The sequence below is a fragment of the Cygnus atratus genome, chromosome 1 (assembly GCF_013377495.2).
Source record: "Cygnus atratus isolate AKBS03 ecotype Queensland, Australia chromosome 1, CAtr_DNAZoo_HiC_assembly, whole genome shotgun sequence".
Classification (NCBI taxonomy): Eukaryota; Metazoa; Chordata; class Aves; order Anseriformes; family Anatidae; genus Cygnus; species Cygnus atratus.
Genome location: NC_066362.1, coordinates 48,818,499 through 48,838,658, shown reverse-complemented (window position 1 = coordinate 48,838,658; position 20,160 = coordinate 48,818,499). Strand labels below are relative to the sequence as shown.

General features: G+C 37.3%; 1 long non-coding RNA gene across 1 annotated transcript; it reads left to right on the top strand.

Annotated features, from left to right (window-relative positions):
• The first annotated feature begins 3,217 nt into the window (after window positions 1-3,217).
• LOC118250528 (uncharacterized) lies at window positions 3,218-15,748 on the top strand. The gene is made up of 3 exons (XR_004779478.2): window positions 3,218-3,378; window positions 4,333-4,538; window positions 15,325-15,748. It is a non-coding gene; the product is annotated as an uncharacterized LOC118250528 (long non-coding RNA).
• Window positions 15,749-20,160: the final 4,412 nt, after the last annotated feature.

The following is a 20,160-nucleotide window of genomic DNA, read 5'->3' as shown; positions in this document are numbered from 1 at the left end:
TGCCAGATGAGTAAAAAACAGGTGTCAATGATCAAAAGTGTGGGTAGATAGGGTGGAAGGATGCCTGAGCTCTCTCCCTTTATTGTGCTGTCTAATTTGGTGCATGCTCTAAGTTAGAAGTTGCTGCAGAGTCCTCCTTCCCATGACTGCAGCCTCTTCTTGCCTTGCCAGATCCTAAAAGTCAAACATCCGGACTGATTCTGACCATTTATCCAATAGCCCAAACTATACATGGATTTGATACGACTTGTTTTGCTAAAATTCTGCACATTAGTAGCACATATCCCATTGTCATGTATTGGTCTCAGTATCTTCTTTGTAGCCACATATATCTCTAGCATAAGTAGCTTCTCATTACCTTTATTTTCTGTGGTAAATAGAAGAAAAAAAAAAAAAAAAAAAAAGCAGTGTCAGACATTAATAGCACGCAGCTGGAGAAAAAGTTTGAAAACAGTGTGTTGTTGATTTTTCTCCTCACTCTTTAGGAGGGGGTCTTCTAGTTCATAGCAGTGACAAAGTGTGTATTATCTATCTTAAAATGGGACAGATATGCATATTTTTCCAATTATTAAAACCAAAAGAAGCCAACAAAAAGCTAACAACCAGCCTATTGTTCATTAGCTGAGAAATTAATCTTTATGTTTCAAGAATGGTACAGTTCATTTAAGATACTGCTGACCCAGATTTGTATTTGTATATGGAATTGCTTGTAGTGAGTAATGTACGGTCTACTTATGGAATTATTATTAAATTGGCCCTTACATGGCTTAAATTCCTTTGCACTATATTCACAAGGGAGACTAAGGCACTCTGTCACTCAGTTGGTACCAAGATGGGTTAATGTTCCCGGGAGTGATAACCTGAAGCAGTTTTCCAAAAGGCGTAACTGATTTTAAGATGCAGATAGAACTAGTTGTAAAGTAGAAACTCATCAGACCTATTTTGGACTTCTACTTTTGGGTAGGATGAATTATACCCCTAAGTGTCTCTATGCCACAACTCATTTTCCACAGCTGGCTCATTGAGGACTGTAGGTTTTCAACATCTGCAGTTAGTTTACATAAATTCCATCCCAGATTCTAAATAGTAGCTGGGAAGATCATCACTGAGTATTATGCTAGTGTTGCAGTGTGGTGTCTCAGATTGTTGAAGATGGCAGTAGAAAATTGTGCCAGGGCATGTTCCAGTGATCATTTCAATATAAGCAGTTTTCTGCCTTTTTAAATAATGTATTTGCTACAGCAGTCAGCCATACAAACAACAAGGGCAATCCTTATGAAAGGGCTCCAAAGCCTGCTTCCTTTGGAAAGGATGGGAGCTCAACTTCTCTGAAAAATTCAGCAAGTAAATTATCTTTTTCAAAAATCTGACTAAAAGTGTTATTTTCAGATGTGAGCTAGGCATCTTGATAGTTTGCCAATTTTAATTTTGAAGGCAGAACCAAACAAAATCAGATACAGCTGATATACATATATTTGTCTAACTTATTTTGTGGGGAATGTACTAGGCCTGGCTTGGTTTTGCTCCCATTTCTTCCTTTTGCCCTACTGTCACTTGTAAGCTGTGAAGTTCTCTGAGGCAGGGGCTGTTTTTCATGTCTATGCAGTATGGCACTTGGTGTAATGGGGCTCCAATCTTGATTAAAGTCTTCTTGCTGAATTGTCACTTATGCAAGTAATGGTCTTACATAAAATTCTGGTATCTGAATGACATATTTGCTATGTGAGCTTTGACTGTCACTTCAAATCCACTCTCACTTTTTGTCTTGCTACTCAATGTCACCTTTAGGTTTAAGTGAATTTTTCCTGCAGCTATGCAGCAATTTCTGTGCATTAACACATTTTTTATATGAAATTGTGCAAGAAGCAGATTTAGAATATGCCCCTTAGAAGAGAGTACTGCATGAGTCGATATCATTTTGGAACATTTTTCAAGGATGCATCCACATCCTTGAGGTAATTTAAATAAAAAATCCCTTAACTCTAACAGACCCCTAACTCTATATGAACTCTGGAGGTGTTCAAGACCAGGTTAGATGAGGCCCTGAGCAACCTGATCTAGTTGGTGGCATCCCTGCCCACGGCAGAGGGTTGGAACTAGATGATCTTTAAGGTTGCTTCCAACCCGAGCCATTCTATGATTCTATGAAGATTAGTGTCAACCTTACATATGCTGTGCACCAGATGAAATTTGATTTCCCTGACTTATACAATGGTGTAAAGAAAAAGATTTAATTTGTATTATTACTGTTATTATTCATGAAAGTGTTAGAGCTGTCACTTCAGAGTAAAAATGCCACTAAATATCCTAAATGTGGGCAGAAATTTTATTAACATAATGGACACACACACTTAGAGGCAGCCACTTTTTTCCAACATTAAATCCTTAGACACTTTTATAAGGATGACCAAAGAGAGTAATAATAATAATATTACTTTTCTATCATGAAATCCATTTCATCTACATAGAAAAATTTGTAGAAACGTGTGCATTCTAAGAACAGATTTCCAAGAGAGGAAATTTTGAATTGAAACACCTAAAGAAACAAATATCAGCATGGATAAGAAAACAAATCACAACAACAAAAACACACCATTGCACTCTGCTATAGTCCAGCTCCTTCATCATTGGAAAGAGACTTGCTTTAGCACTATTTTTTTCTGCCAGACCAGGTTCTTTGTAACATGCCAAGGTATAGCTGACTTGAAAGTGAAGACATTATTACCCTGACCCCTGAACTATTCTGAGGACTGAGATGGAATATCTTTGACCTACTTTAAAGGGAGTTTAGACTCAACAGAAGTCCAGGGGATAAAAATAGGGCAAGTGAGATGCAACTCTTCACCAGAAAAAATGCAATACTTAATATACAAATGTTTTCCCAGTACATTCTCAAGCAGCAAAAAATTCTTGGAATTCTGATATGAAATGTCCTCATGTTGCTGGGCATGTTACTCTTCTGGTTGACAGCAGTTTCAGAAGAGGGCACAAACTAAACTCAGAGTCTTGTCTTTGCCCCCAGATGCAGTAACATGACTGCATACCAACATATATTTTAAAAATACTGAGAAAGAGACTGGGTCAATAATCCAAAGCAATGTCTGAGGGCATGATTAGAGCAATCCTCAAAGTTCAGCTCACAAGCCTGCTCAGCTTGGAGCATCTGAAATCCTTTCTCACACTGTACGTTGCTTCAGGAAGTGATAGCAAAAGGCCAAAGTGAGGACTGGGTGAGGCTGTGGCTGTTCAGCATGGCTGTGGCTGAAGGCTAAAAGCCTTGGCTGCCTGTCTGTGGCCAGATGTGCAGCTGACATCTGTGTCCAATTCAGCCCTCACTACTGGAGTAACCCCAACATCAGGCTCTCAGTCTGGGGCAAGGTAAGGTTCTCTTCAAAAAATTATATCCACAATAGAGTGTTTGTGTGCATTTGTGTCTGTGAGTGGATGCAACCACTGCAAATGTTAGGAAGATTAGATATAGAATAAATAAATTTTCCCCTTTTTAAAATTTCACACTTAATTTAAAGCTATAAATTTTGATTTAAAGTATTTTGTTCACTAAGTGAACCATAAACAATTTATACAATAATGCGTCCTGTGAAATGAAAACTGTTTCTGTGAGAAGACTGGCATGGCGCTTGTGTGATCTGTGTATATACAGAGTGGTTAAACAAATAAGCACATGTGCTTATCAAAATATTATGCAGAGGTATCTTCTGCAGAAGGCATTCCTTTTTTTTTCTTGTTCTGTGTAATGACTTAATGCCAAAATATTATTAGATGCATCAAAAAACACCTGCAGGTACATATTCTGCAAGTCAAAAGTATGTTGAATGCATTGTACTGTATTTACAAAAAAGGAATGGTTTTACTCTGGCATAGTTCATGTTAAAAAGATGTTTTCTAAAATACTGCCTCACAAATGATGAAATGAGGATACATTTGAAAATTTTAGCTGAATAATTACATTTGTAACATAATGTTACAAAAGCCAGAAAAGTTACAGATAAGACAGGACATGTTTTCTCTGCAGAACTTCCTGACTCTTTGATTTCTATCTCATCCTTAATGCTATCTAAATGTTGTTTTAGGCTGTGAATTGAATTTTCTTTTAATTTGAGCAGATTATATATTCATTTGTAGATGCTCTATCTTCATCAATCAATGCATTATGGCAAGCAACTTCATCTTCTCTTGAAAGATAACCTTGGATTATGTCATGGCTCAATTCTCTATTGCCCCTACAGAGACAATGAATTCGCACATGTAGGAGGATCATTTACCAATGGGGGTGGGATGCTGTTTTGAGCATATCATTTCCATCTGCCACAGGATGATTCCATTTGCACAAATCGATCTCCTGGAGGAAGATTTGTTAGCTACGGCAAGCACACTGTAGGCACAGTGTAGCAGAGTGTGTCATCTGACAAGAGAGAAAAAGGGGTCACCTACAAAAAGGGTTGTCCTCAGAAAGTCATGGCTGCAGGAATGGTTTTGCAGCTCTTCACTCCAAGGCTGAAGAAAGGATCAAAGACAAGGTAAACAAGGCCTTCCTTCTCCTAGCAAGGAGTTGAGAGGACAAACATACTCACACGGTGGGGTGGTATGGTGCAAGCACAAGCATAGTCATAGAATCGTGGACTCATAGAATCATGGAATCATTAAGGGTGGAAAAGACCAAGATCATCTGGTCCAACCATTCTCCTACCACTAATGTCACCCACTAAATCATGTCCCTATGCACCATGTCCAACCTTTCCTTAAACACCCCCATGGATGGCGACTCCACCACCACCCTGGGCAACCCATTCCAATGCCTAACCACTCTTTCTGGGAAAAAATATCTCCTAATTTCCAACCTAAACCTCCCCTGGTGCAACTTGAGCCCATTCCCTCTAGTCTTATCACTAGTTATCTGTGAGAAGAGGCTGACCCCCAGCTCCCCAAAGGCCTTCCTTTCAGCTGGTTGTAGAGAGCAATAAGGTCTCCCTGAGCCTCCTCTTCTCCAAACTAAACAACCCCAGTTTCCCTAGCCGATCCTCATAGGACTTGTGTTCCAGGCCCTTCACCAGCTTCGTAGCCCTTCTCTGGACACGTTCCAGGGTCTCAATGTCCTTCTTGTAGTGAAGAGCCCAAAACTGAACACAGTACTCAAGGTGCGGCCTCACCAGAGCAGAATACGAGGTCAAACCACTTCTGAAAAGGTTCAGCTGTGAAAAACTCTGTTAGATGCTGAAACAGGCACAGCTGTGAGATGCATTCTTTCAAATAGCCTTAGGATTCAGTTTAATGTCTCCCAGAAAAGAATTGAGTTAGTATTTAATTAATGTGACTAAAATTATATCTCGTCAGCTGTAAACAATATTAATCACACATATCACATTGAAAAAAGGATGTACTTCAAGCAACTTCACTCGTGTGGAAGGGAGCTTGGCAAGAGGGAGTGCAAATGGCTTCCTAAGAAAGGCATCCCCTGCTCTTCAGGGGCTCCCAGGGTGGACCAGGAACATATCAGTCCCCTGCAAGCCAGGCATCAATAATCAAGTTAAAGTAGATCTTACATATTACATCAGTTATCATATGCCAGCAAGAACAGTTATGAACAAGGTGAAATGAAAGACAGCAATACCTGAGTGTCTTATGTGCTACGAGTATTTGCATCCCCTGCCAAAATTTGCAAGAATTGTATTCCCTCCTCTTTCAGTTGTTGTCTCCCACCTTGGTCACGAGAGGCACAAGACAATGGTGATTTTGCAAGAGTTAGACAGCATCTCTTCAAGCAGCCTAGGAGCTACTTAGTGGAGCCACCTGACTTCCTGATTGGCTGTGTATGTGTGTAGCACAAAGTTATGGGTTTAAGTACAGTTTCATAAGCTTCATTTGCTATAGAACTAGACCTCTGCAGACCTACAGTGTGTTCCTTAGGTGCAGCCTGCTGTTGCACTGGCAGTCGCTCTGGCTCCTCTGCTCACATGGATTGTCACAAGGTATACAGGGTCAGAAGCAACCCTTGTCTTGGTGTCATACACATGTTCATGCTATATGTGTAGTACAAAGTGTTTCCATTTAATGCAAATTACTGATTATGGACAAATATTTCATTCTGTATATTTTTGTGTTCGTATTCAGAAATTCAGATTTTTTTTTCTTTTCCCCAAGGTCCACATTTACTGTCATAATTTGGTCTGTTTCATGTCACTGTTCAGTCCACATTGTGTAATGTTGTGATCATATCAGCTGTCATAAAGGATAAGCTAATATGACAAAAAGTGTCCTGATGCAGCTTGACAAGATGAAATCTGGAAAAAATAAACTTGAATCCTGGTCAATACCCACTCGTCATAATGACTTCAGGTGTCCCTTCCTTAATTAATCACTAACCAATGATAGTTTCCTGATTAGTATTTGGCTGCCACAAACAGGGCACAGTATTGCTATTAAATATCTATGTGACATACTTCAGGATGGCATAAAGACATACAGAGATATTACACATATTCCATACAGTTCTTAACAGGTTATTCTGACTATTTTTTTCTGCTTCTTGCAAGTAGGTAAATGTATGAATTCACTGGAACATCTTTTTCTTTTTGAAGCAAATGAATCAATATGAATTCTTTGAAATTGCATTTTTTTTCAAGTTAATAAATATTGAAGATATAATTTTTGTAAAAGATCCATATTTTATGAAAGTTTAAATTTGCACCTGAGACTATTACAATTTCTATGACAAGAGAATAGATAACAAATTGAATGGATGGACTCTCATTAAACATAAAATTACTCAACAAGAACCTTTCTGAATCAATTAACCATAATGTAACGGGACTTTAATATTCTGGCATTCTCAAAATCAAAAGTAAGTGTAATGTGATTATTATTGTTTAAAGCTGATGAAATACATGACTTTCATCACAGTAATTAAATACTGGCTCTTTTTTTTTTTTTTTTTGGTACTGTTTAAATTTAATCTTAAGGTTGTCTAAAGAAGGTTGTCTCACAAGAATGCCCTTCCACCCTTTAGTCTCCTCTCTACGTGCTTTCTATGAGCATGCTCAAAATGAATCAGAAAATCAAATTTACATGACATAGCATGATAATGTAAGACGTACCTTATTTAGAGTAAGGTTTGGATCCAGGTCTTTTGTAGAGATATAACATCATTCCCTCAATTTATCATACTTTATATAGAACTATTATAAATATAATTTTTATTTGAAAAATTATATTATTTTGGCATCAATGTTTCAGGTTTGTCCCCCAGTTCTTTGATTCAATATTATTCACACATTCAAAGTTATTGACACCTGGATATGGCAGCTAACAGGACTGTAGATTATTCAAGGACAGGTGGGTAAATTCACAGTGAAACATTAGCTGTGGGATTTGAAGGGTCAGCTTTGACACCAACAGTATTTTTACTTGTGTCAATTTACCCAGCAAGGAATGTTAATTATCTGAACAGGTTGAAAGCTGGTTCTTGTTTATTGTCCCATTGAAACAAGTCTACAAAGCCCGTTTCAAGAGAATTTTCTTTGTATTGTTTCAGATTGCAATTATACTAAAATTTTGAAATGTAAAATGGAAAGAAGAAGAAAGAGTTAAAGAAAGAAAACAGTAAAGCTAGTGACTTGATTCAAATTATATTTAAAAACCAACAACGAACCAAACAAAAACACCAAACAAGCAAACAAAACAGTCCTGGTTCTGACCAGCCCAGCTTACGTCACTTTCTGTAATAAATCTAATGCAGTGAACAGAACAACCCACCCACTCATGCCTGACACACATGTTGCTGAGGCAGCTTAAGGAAATGCCAAATGCAGATTGGAACTCTCTGACCAAAATGTGGTTCTAGTATACTACGCATTTAAAGCCTTCTAAGCTTGGAGAATTCAGGTTGTGAGTCAGTTTTAATGCAAGCCATGCCTAGTTACCCAAGAGTATCTCAATTTTCCAGACACAGTGTTCTGCTTCATTAAACATGTAAGGCTATCCTTTTTTGGATGTGTGATATTGTTTTAGAGAATTAAGTAAGGACACCATACCAGTTACATTATTCAGAGTTTGTAGTTTGTATACTTCAGGGAACGTGACATAAATATTATTTATTTAAAACAATCAGAAAAGGCTATTTTTCTATTTTAGTATGACTCATACAATAATTCAGTTTACATATTTAAATCAAATGAATGGTCTTTCTCTTGCTAACTTCTTTTGACCTCTTCTATTATGATGTAAGTTGTTTGTTTTTATTTGTTCCCAAAATCTAATATTCCATTTCCCTTGTACTGTTTGTGTGTATGAATAAGGCTAATATTTGCTGACTTTTAATACCACCTTAGTTTATCATAACAGGCGATGTCTTACATCACAGCCAATTGCATTGATTATATGCAATTTACAGAATATGCAGGACATCTAGACTGGATTAGGCTGGGTTATGACTGCATATATATGAACACTTATTTCTCTTTGACTCCAGCTGCTTTAACAGAAACCACACCAAGTCCTGATTAGCCAAATTACAGTCTTGGATTTAACAAGATATGTAAGGAGCTTTGTGCTCCTTACAATACTGCTCTTCAGAGAAATATCTTACTTCCTTTGGAAATGTCCAAAGCATTACGGAAACATAAAGACTAATGGCCTTTAAGCTTGAGAAGGTATGAAAGAAATGCTGATATGCACAGTAAGTTAAAATTAACCCAGGTACTTACAATGGTCTTCCATCAGCACAAAGTTCTTGATTTAGAAGACCTTGAGGTAGATGTTTAATTACTTGCTGAATCAGGTTGAGAATGCTTATACAAAAACCTTTGCTAATTTGGAGGAGCAAAAGTTCAGGACAAATATGTTGCAAGCTTTGAAATGTGTATGGAACTTGTGACAAAATGAATAGGGTAATTCCTGTATCAGTGGGAGGTACCAGTTTTTCATGCCTGTGTCCCAAAGGTTACCAGTGTACTTTTAAAAGCATTCACACACTGCTCTTCCACCTTTAAGTCTTCCAAAGCAAGACTGTTTGTGGGAGGATAATGTAGGGAGTTTACCTGTGGGGCAGGCAGGTGTGGATTTACAAGGCATAGAGAGATTAGTTGCTATTCATCATCAACTTCCTGCAGCTCCCTCCAGATTGCAGGGTTTAGGGGGAAGGGGTAGCTAGGAGATTAAAAGGCCTTTCCACAGATCTGCATTGCTGTAGATCCCAATACCTACTGTGTGGATCCTTCCCCACCCTTCAGACAAGGCAGTCTCAGTCTTATGGGTGGTTGGCTCCAACCAGGTATCCTCCATGACCAGCCAAGTGCCAGAATGTCCATTCACCTCTCTGAAGGGAGCAGCTCAGCCTCTCCTGGGACACCAAACAGGTGCAGAGTCATGGAGAGGTTGGCTCCCATGGGAGCCAACATGGAGCTGGTAGCAATGCAGCAGGGGAGAGGGAAAGGTTCTCACCCCAGACAACCTGAGCTTTCCTCCTTGACCAAGAGTTGTTTTCCTGCATGGGCAACACCATCATGCTGATAGACCGTGACAGATTACCCAAGAACTTACTTTCATGGAATAGCAGATGTAAAGGCCTGTGGGGTTTTTGAGTTAATAGCTGTATACATCAGTGAGGCACCTCTCTGTGGGTAAGTGAGAGAAAGGTGCTAACATGCTGCCAGGCAAAAAGTCCTGGTATACACACGTGCCCTGCTATCTCCCATCACCAGTGATGAGGTCACAGTGCTTCTCCACATCATTTTTGACAGGAAGAAAGAGCAAAAGAAGGCAGGGGAAAAAATCAGTGCAATTCTGGCCCCACTTAGTTCAATTGGAATTTAGTTGCAGAGTCCAAGGAGAGTTTCTTCCCTAGAGAACCTGGTTAGGTCATGCTCATTGCTCAGCTGATAATTCAGGATCCAGGGGAGTGTTATATTGATTAGCAGAAGATTTAATTTCACTCTGATTAAAAGAGAGCAGATGAAGAAGGGTGCTGAATAATTCTACATGCATGTATCAACTCTTAGGCAAACCTTTTTAATCTACCATGCTGTACAACACATGCACTAAATTTTGACTTGACACTTTTATCTGAAAGACTTTTTCCCATAAATCTCCCAGACTCTTGTTTTTTATAGTGACATTGTCCTAGTGCAGAAAGAAAACAGCCTTGCTGCTGCTGTTCATTAGAATCTATATTTATTTATCTGTACCATCCAAATGGCTTCATTTTTTTCTCTAAATTTTGTATGAGAAATCCTGTAAATATGCTTTTAGTAATGACCAACTTGATTTTCAGGACTGTAAGTCATAAATGATACTGATAAAAATTACTTTTCTGTCAGTTTTAAATAACTGTGCACATTTTAATACATTGAGTCATATAAAAATTTGATTAAGGGAGATATTATCTTCCTCTTGCTGGCAACATCACTCATAAATGAGAAGGCTAGCATTTTTTATTTTTATTTCTTTTGGTGAATAACTGTTGAAAAAATCAGTTCATTGCAAAAGTTCATTTTCCTGGTGTTGTCTGTAAGTTGAACTCCAACACACGACAGCATCAACGACAGCATCAATGTGTGTTTATACATTTCCCAATCCCTCGTACAGCCACTGCCACAAGAAAATTGTTGAAATATCTCTGAGCTAAGATATATATGACAGCTTCCAAGGGTTATAAAGGTATGTACTATTTTAAGGAACACTTTAGTAGACATAGAGCTATTGTTTAAGATTGAAACAACCCACAACACACAAAAAGATACAGACAACTACAATTTATGGAAGCTAACAGCCAAATAATGGGCTGTTCTCATACAACATTAACATTGATGTAAAGTCATGGACTTTAAATATTTCTATAGAAAAAAGATTGCAAAATATTTTGTTGGAAGTGGGTGCATACAAGAGTTAATATACATGAACATAATCAGAGCAATGGTATAAAAACATATTCTCTAATAAAAGAGAAGTATACATCAATGTGAAGAAAAAAAATGCACAATAGAGTTTTGAAAGATTTCATCAAAGTCCCTTTGACTTCCAATGTCTATCATCACACTGGTCTCTAATCAAATCTGGGCCCAATTTAGCACCCCCATGTCTTCTGTATTGGGTACACGTAGATTTTCTACATGTCTTAATAAAACGATAAGAGTAGGACTTCCACCCTAGTCCACAAGAGCAACTGAAAAATTCCAGGAAGTTCTGAAAACCATTCCTAATTTCTTCCATTTGCAGTCATTTCTTTAATTTTCCTTTTCTATTATCAGAAGAAACATAAGACTAAAGAACACTTGCAAGTAATAAAAACACACCTAATTTATAACACCAGGAAAAGTAAAGTTCACAAGCTCCATGCAGGAAATCTCACTCAGGCAGATGTTTGAGTTGTTTCATAGAGTGGCATTTTTTTTTTGGTTATTGTTTTGGTTGTTTTTTCATCTTTTTCTTCAACTTTTCCCTTTAACGGTGAGCTTTTTTCTTCATTGCCTTCTTATTGAACTCCTTTGTAGATGTGTTGCGTCAGAGTAGCTTGGCCATATTCATGATACCATGTCTTCTGTAGAGTTATGCTTGGAAGGAGAATAAAACTCATCTCTTGACTTCAGCCAGGCAGAAAAAAACACCTCTCAGACCCTTTTGTGTATTTATAAACCAGTACGTTTCCATAAGGGATGTTATTACTACATTTCTCTCACACTGTTTTCCAGGTGGGACAAGAATGTGAATAAGGTTCTTTAGACAAGTTTCTTCTCAGTTAAACAAGGGGAATATGCAGGTTGCATTCTAAAACATTTTTCAGTCACCCCCATTGTGCATCCCATGGTCAGGAGCAAACCAAATACATCTGGGGCTTGAGGGAGACTTTCAGCCCAACAGATTGAGGTCTCTAGCAGAGATTCCCAACTATTTGCAGGTTCAGTAAATCTCTTCATTAGGATCCTCCTCCCTGTTTACTTCTCCCAGGCATGCAAAGCACATTTGCAAAGACAATGCTGCTGGTTGGAGCACTTATTCCTGTGGGTGAAGTGGCTGACACAGTTGTGCAAGGCTCTGGGCCATGCCAGAAACAGCAGGGACCAAGGTCACCCACCATTGAGCTGGAGCAAGACTGGAGGGCAGGCAGCTCTGCCAAACCAGGGGGCTGCAGCCCACAGCAAGCTCTCATTTATATGTTATGTTCAGTCATTTTCTTCTCCCCCACCCACCCCCACCCCGTCTCTTTTTTAATTTAGCACAGAGGGTGAAATTTTGGCTCAAAGTCAAAAGGATTTTTACCATTGATTTCAACGTGGCAAGAATTTCATCCAAATCCTTCATGCCTCACTGAGGACAATAACACAAAGAACACTATTTTAGAACACAGAGAGGCACCATATTTGCAAGCTGCTTTGTTTATTGTGTTTGGGGGTTTCAGAATGTAGTCACCCACCCACTTCTTTGTTAAATGTTAGTTTGGCTTTTGAAAGTTTTACAAGCTACAGTATAACAATAATTAAAATTTTGTATGCAATTTCCAAAGTTGGTTTTCATTTCTCAGGGAGTATTAATTCTGGTTTAATTTGTTTTTCATCTCCATCGTGCAACAAAACACAATTTGTTTTTAAAAGGATGATCAAACTGATACTGAAATGCATACATGTGTTGGCAGGCATTTCACAAGGAGGAATGCAGCCCATGAACTTGGACTTCAAACAACAAATGTGCAGAGCACACATGAACTTGAAGTTACCCTTTTATTTGTGACATCCATAAACATTTATGATGCTTTGTTTTTATCCCAATAAGTCTATGTTGTTACTTTGGGTCTTTTAATAGTGTCTATTTATATTGTGAAATCATGACAACTGTGTTGTCTTCCCATAAAGCCACAGGTCAAGGGTCTGCTACAGCAAATACTAACACATGTGAATAACTTCCCTCATATGAATAATCCAACTGATTTTAACAGGGTGGTGTTTTTAGGGTCAGGCTCCGAATATTTTGACATACTTCCTGAAATGTTTTCTAGATAGGAGCTGTTGACTTCCATACGGTGATAAAATGCTATGAACACCAAAACCCCCTTCCAAAAGATAGGAATATTTTTGGGGTATCAAGTTATAACAATTACAGTTTTACTTGTTAGCTTTCTTTTCCTGGATACAGGAGTGTTGGAGGAGCACTTACCCAGAAGAGATCAAGTAGAATTACTGTTAATGATTTGTATAAATCAGTGTATGTAATATATTCCCCCTGCCTGTATGTAACAACATTTGGAGATCTCTGTATTTATTTGCCTTCATCTTATGGCAAAGAATGATGGAATTAATTACTATTACAACTGGGATGCATTGCATTTTATAATTTATATTGTGTATAGATCATTAGTATACTGAAATTGAAAAACGTATATAAGAGGACACTCCTTTAATCATAAGAACTATAAAAAATCATGCTGCCTATGATAAATATTATTCTATTTTTAAGGCTATGCCTGGCTGTGGTGCCTCAGTAGTGCAAGTGTTGTGAAATTAAATAAAAGACAGACAGTCAATTCTGAATATATATATATATTCAGAATATATATAAACTTGTATTATATATAATATATATGTATATAAACTATTATATATATATATAAACAAGTATATATAAACTTGAAGGTGTGCAGAATAAGAATCTTGCCTTAAAAAGGGAATTTCTTAGTTGTCTGTTGAGATATTACAGTGATCCTTGGAAAGGTTTTTGTGAATACACTAATCCGGTTTTTCCTGTTTACACAGATTCCAGCTGTGTTAGAATGAAGTTCTTGCAAAAGCTTGTCTTAGAAAAGCATGTCAGGAACAAATTGTTTTTACTTTTTATTGGAATATATCCTAGTCTTTGCCATATTGCCTTCTGAACCTTATTGTCAAAACATAGATTTTATGCCTGTGACTTAACAGCTACTGCTAAATGAGAGAGAATTTTTACATACGTTTATTCTTCCTATAAAGGTGGAAAAGTTTTGGAAGAGCTGGAGTGCAGATGAAAATCTTATATTAGTTATTTTCTTTATTTTACCTTGCTAAAATATCCTGCTTGAAACACTTCCTTAAATAACAATGCCCCAAAACTTGCAAAGAACCTGCAGATAGGTGGCAAAAACCTGTCTGATAGCAAAAGGAGCATATTTTACATTAAAGGAGAGTCATGTGCATGGTCTGACCAGTGATACACAATGTCATTTAAGACATTCCATCATTCCCTGCTTGAGCACTCTTCTCTAATCTGATGAGGTACCCTGGGAAGAAACAATGATAGCCAAGGCATTAAAATGTAATCAAGATATGCAAATTCATATCTAAATGTGATTTGCTTGGAAAGAGAAATTAATCTAGGCATGGTCAAATAAACAGTGTGTAATATGGATAATTAATCACCAAATTAGCAGCTGTAGTCCCATGAGAAGATTATGCAAATGAAAAAGTCCCCCATCTACAGTCACTTAATACCAAACTCTAAACAAAACACAGCCCCTGGGAGCACCATAAAACAAGCCACTCAAACTGAGTGGGTAGTTCTCCAAGTTTCACAGACACATTTCATAAGTGCTTTATTCTTCCCAATTTACAGGAACTTGTTTTCCCACAGACATATCAGCTTCACCGAACAACCTGTAACCTTGAAATGTCACTGATGTTTTACAGAGGACTAAACTTCCATTCATACAGTCTAAATTAGCAGTTTAGAGAGACAGGGGATAGAGTGTAAGTCCTCGGCCCCAGAACCCAGAATAAAGAAATGGATACTTCAGAGTTTTATAGAGGTAGGAGCTCCAGACATATGTTAGGTGTCTTCTGTGCATTTAGAAATTATCTCCAACAGTTTCATTTACTGCTTTACACTTGCACTTCCATAACAGACCAGGCGAGTCTCTTTCTTGTTTCTGAAAATAGTATTTTTTCCCATATTTCCAATTACAAAGCTTCCTGAAGCATTTAATGTTTCAGGTTAATCCACTGGCTAATCCAGATCAGTGTATTTCACTAGGATGCCTCACGTGGAGTAGACTTGGGTATAGTACTACCTGGCCCATGACACCAGATAGTCTTCCCTGAGGCTGTGCATTGCACTAAAACCACAGCCCCACCTGGAATACATAAAATATCAACTAGTTGGGAAACCTGACCCCTAGGTGAAGAGACCATTTGATGCAGAGCTTCCTTGAGACACCATAGTAACTCAGATACATTCAGCTTAACACTGGCTTGATCCACGCTGAAATACGCTGAATTTTCTAAATACAATTTTAGACTTTTTAAATGAAAAAAAAAATAATAATATACTGATTCTTGTCTTCATTTACAGTCAAAGCAATTATTCAAATATCAAAATTGTCAAGGGAGTCTGAATTTGCATCTCTCAATGAACTCCATATCCTCAGTTCCACGGGAACAGCCTGTTTTGGGAAGGACACTTGTACAATGCAGGCAAGAAACTCCACACTGCATCCTCAGCCAAGAAAAGAAGAGCTTCTCACTTGGGTTCTCTGGGTACTTGCTGATATAAGCATTTATAGGTGGAAGATACCTTCGAAAGCACAACTTTGTGGCAAACTAGCTTACGGTAGAACTGTCCTAAACTGTCTCTGGAAGTGAATACAAGCTGAGTTCATAAAAGAAGAGGAATTTGCTATTTTTCTGAAATGTTTGTGTTCATTGTCTGATGCTCTAGACCACAAGTTGTTTTCTAGTTCATCTGTATCTATTCAGAATAAATTACATAAATTTCATTTAAAGTTTTAACTCCTTCTTGTGAAGCTATTTGTACATGTTTCTACATGCTGTGTCAAGCAAAGTCTTTTAGAAAAGGATGAATGTGCATTTCTTGTCCTTAAACCCAGGCTGTGTCTTTAGATGCCAACCAAGATGCAAGAACAGACCACAAAGTAATCAGTCAGTTTCATGCCATGGGTTCATCAGGCTTGGGATGGACTGTCCTTGAGGGTTAAAGTAGAGACTTCTGATGATTGTTGGCTTGTGGACTATTAACAAAGATATTTCTTAAGAAGCCATGAACAACTGTGAATCAGACTGGAATAATATGGTAAGGTTTAGAAGCCCTATTCATGAGCAGCTGTGCTGAAGTTGCAAAAGCTATTTGCTCAGTAAAGTTAGCATTCTTAGTGGGTAATGGCAAATGTATTTACCCTGAAATGGAAAATTCAAGCACTGCTAGAACTCCATGTTGATCAGGTGACCAGTCAGAACCAAATTGTGACCTAAAGTGTTTCCTGGCCTATATGAGCCCTGTCAGTTTCCTCTCATTCCAAGAACTCTTCCTACTTTGGGACAAACTGTTGGGCTGCTTGTCCCAAATAAACTTCATGCTGCCCATGGTTGACTGTTGAAATTAGTAATTTCAGAGAGGGGAGTACTAGGGAGTCCTGACAGAACCACTCCTTCAGTCATCCACCTAAAATGACAATCTCCAGTGTAGTTAATCAAGCAATGCCCTTTTCTGATTTATTATGCCCTGTGTTGCTGCAACTGTCATGTTAGCAATTAAGCTCTCACTACATAAGGATACCCTAACTATATAATGGGCCTAGTTCTGATCTCCGTTAGAACTGGCTTAAATCTAGAAGAATCCTTTCTGTAAATGAGCATATCCTGCCATTTAGAAAGAAAACCATTAATATGCTAGTTATAAAAAGAACAGTAATTGAAAGAAAACCATTAATACGCTAGTTATAAAAACAACAGTAATTGATCAAACTGAATTATTGACTTTTATATAACTCTTTGTTATAGTTCAGCAAAACATAATTCCAAATGAAATAAGAAACCAGCAATAAGGACACAAGGGAAGAGGATCCATATGGAAACAAAGTAGATTAACTGGTAAGACAAAGATATTGACAGGATTTTCTTAAATTATTATTAGGAATATAATGTCACCCTGCACATCTGAGCAGTGATTTGAGAGAAAGTGACTCTATCCAGGGAAACATTTTAATTAAGATAAAATTTTTAGATTGCTCTGAAATTCTTGGATTGACAGTCTTTGTAACAGTGTTATTTTTCTGTTAATAGTGTACACAAGCTAAAAAAAAAAAAAAAAAAAAAAGAATCAAATAATAATTGCTTATGTGAAGAAAACACTGCCTTGACTAGAGTGCAGAGGTAGGAGTTAGTTGTTTAGTTTATATTTATACAGTATAAATGCCAGCAGGAATGAGAAAACATCAAGAGGAATACATTTCCAAAGTCTGATTACTGATTCTAAATCTGATAAATCTAATGAACACTGAACATTTTAATCCTTCCAGTGCTCCCATTTTAAGACAGTAAAGCATGAATTCTGATAGGAAAAGATTGGACCTGATGCCATATCTGGAAACTAATTTAATGGGAAATTGGATAGTGACAAAGTGATGATGATTTATTTTTAATGGTAGATGCTTCATTAGTTATGACTTATTTAAGTGACCTTCCTACTCCTACGGTATTTTCCTTCTCTATGAACCCCACCCCCTCTAAAATCCTGTACACTTCAAAAAGAGCAAAAGTAAATATTGCTGATCAGGTCCCTGATTCTGTAGACCTTCACTTTTATCTATTAATTGCTATGGCCCTTCTCAAGTACAGAATGAGCACAAGCCAGGCCCCTGGATCATTATTACAAATCTATGTGTATCCCTCACAAGATGCTCATTATCAAGTATCCTGAGGCAACAAAAGAAATGTTGTTATTTTTGGTTCTTTTTTTTTTTCACTTATTTGAATTTTCATATTATGTTGAAAGTGACATTTTGTTTTGCTTGAAATGCATTGAAAAACCTCTATGGTTCTCACAGGAATTAACAATTCCATGTTCAAGACATTATTTAAAGTGCACAGCTTTTGATATTTTGGATTTCTTCTTCTAAAGAAATCAAGTTAATGATTGGTTGTTTAAACTGAAAGTCTAAGAAAACAGCCCAAGGAGTAATACTTAGTCTCTGTTAACTAATAAAAACAACAGAAATCTACCATCTTTGTTTCACGAGCCAGGCTAGTAGGCTCATGGGTTAACAGAGGCAGAAAAGATCAGCCGCTCTTCACTGTCTCAACACTCTCCAGAGATGTGACTCTCAGCGACTGCAATTCAGAGAAGTAGTACCTTCCAATGTCAAACTACAAGAGTTTACAGTCCACCTTTTAAAATAAATGGAGTTTTTAAATGTTGTATTTCACAATTTTTCCCCACCTAGTGTCCTATACAGTCAAAGGAATTAAACATATAGATTATGGCAGCATCTTACAGAACCAAAAAAATAAAAAATAATAAAAAAATGTAATCTCAGATTCAAAATGATCAATCATACTTCAAGTGTTGGGTTTTGTTTGTTTGTTTGTTTGAATTTGCTTTTGTTTTTCCAGGATCTTTTACAGTGATTTCAGAGGAATATCTGAGAGTGGGAATTCTTACTATAATAGCCCTTGCATTTTTCAAATATATGATTTATGTTTAGTAACCCAAACAATTTTGCAGCCTTTCTTAAGCAAGCCAGGATTAAAGTCCTCTGAAATTCAGATGGATCCTTGTTTTGATTACAAAAGTAGTCTACACAAATAATTTGTAACACTTATGAGGGAATCTGCTGTCTTGGGAGACAGCTCTTTATGTATTAACCACAAATAATTTTTTCTACTTGTTGAGGTCATTTTTACTAAACACCTAATTTTTCACTTTTCATTACCAGTTTCTTATAGATACATTTAGTCAAACATTTTCAAGACAATATAGAATATTTTTACATATTCTATATACATATATTCTATATTAAAGACAATATAGAATATTTCTATTCTTTCACTAAGAATATAAACTAGTTGTCGCAGAGTTACAGAGGGACATATATCCCACAATATTAACCTAATGCCACCTAACTTTGTTTTTGGTTCCAGGGGTAGAATTCAGATCACTGGCCCAAATCTCTGCTGGCTGCAGTAAATGTCTTGCTACAGCTTTAGGTCCACAAGATTCCTTGGCTTCATGTGGTCCCTTGTGAGCACAACTGGTCACTCAGCACAGCAGTCATTGTGATATTAAATGCAATAGTAAACATGTCACTTCTTGGTGTGTTGGTGGCTAAACACATCGATATACCTTAACCTCCTGTGCCAGGGAGCCAGCTGGGTTCTGAGATAATCTGAGTACTTCAGTATGAGAAAGGCAGGCTCATCAGTCTGGAGCTCGGAGATGAGGAGAATGATGTGTCCTACACCTCATCTCCTTGAGCACACTTAATTGCTTGCTAAATGCTTCAGGGAAATGCTTCTACCTATTCAAGTTGGTCTCACAGATCTGCACCTGAAAGCAGGATCATAAATTCTTCCTTTAAAAAAATGAAATAGAGATGGTGCTTTCTCAAATCTATTTTTGCAGGTCATATTTATTTCTGCAGTGGGGTCAGGAAGCCAAGAATCCTTTTTGCCCACTCCTGTACTTATACACCAAGTTGGTTTTCTCTTGCTCACAGCATTTTCAGGATCTTTCTTCCCCATATCCTAATGCTTTGGTTAAGGGAAATTGTAGGATAACAGAGAACCAAACACAGGATTTCCTCAACCTTGGAAAATGTTTGAGCCATTATAGAATGGAACACTACATTGTGTGTCTATCAAGAAAATGACAAATGCATTTTGTATGGGGCTTGATCATCTCAGGATATAGTCTCAGAGCTCTTTGAATTCCTGAGATCACAGAAAAAGACTTTGTCTTTGGATTTTGACTTACGTAGAGTATGAGATGCTAGCTGCCCTCTGTTTCTGACATAGTGTCAAAACTTACACATCCTTGGTTAAAATATTTTCTTTTGAAAGTTTAGTTTTTGGTGTTTAGCTTAGCAGATAGCTCAGGAAACCTTGCCAAAGGAAAAGTGAAAAAAAAAAAAAAAAAAAGTTAGAAAATGATTACTTGGAGGTATTTATGTCCTTAGTGCCCTGCAGAGAAAGAATTTTTTAGATCAGTGTGTCTGACAACACAGACTTACCTCTTCTAAGAATGGTTTGGTTGTGTCTAAATTTATTTGCCAAAACACAAGTTTCAGATTCTTTTTTTTTTTTTCCCTGTGGAACAATTGCTGATAGATTCATTTGCTTTCCCTGAGGTTCAATGGGTTTTGCTGTTTATCAGCAGTCCTTTTTTAATTTGTCT